Consider the following 378-nt stretch of genomic DNA (forward strand, 5'->3'; position numbering starts at 1 on the left):
ACAAAGTCTAAAAGTGCCCGCTCATTGTAGAAATCCTCTTAAGTCAAATACTGTGTTACAGTGTACATAACTAGTAATATATGCTTCATCATTCACTGACCTTTTTCGCCAGTAACAAAACAGTTTGATAATGCGCAACAGTCTGAAAATATATCCAGGTAGAATGCATGATACCTCTTTCACGGAGTCACGGTGTTTGCAAGGAAAACTAGTGAGAATTCGTGTGCAAGTTGCAGATAGCTTAGATTTTAATCATACTTATCGGCGTCGGTCTTGCTGACATGTTTATATGTACATAAGCATCTTAAGGATAATACGCGTTAAGGCTTTGGTCTGAAAGCACAACCATGGAAGCAGAATATAAAAATGGAATGATCG

The sequence above is a fragment of the Penaeus monodon genome, chromosome 21, assembly GCF_015228065.2.
Source record: "Penaeus monodon isolate SGIC_2016 chromosome 21, NSTDA_Pmon_1, whole genome shotgun sequence".
Lineage (NCBI taxonomy): Eukaryota > Metazoa > Arthropoda > Malacostraca > Decapoda > Penaeidae > Penaeus > Penaeus monodon.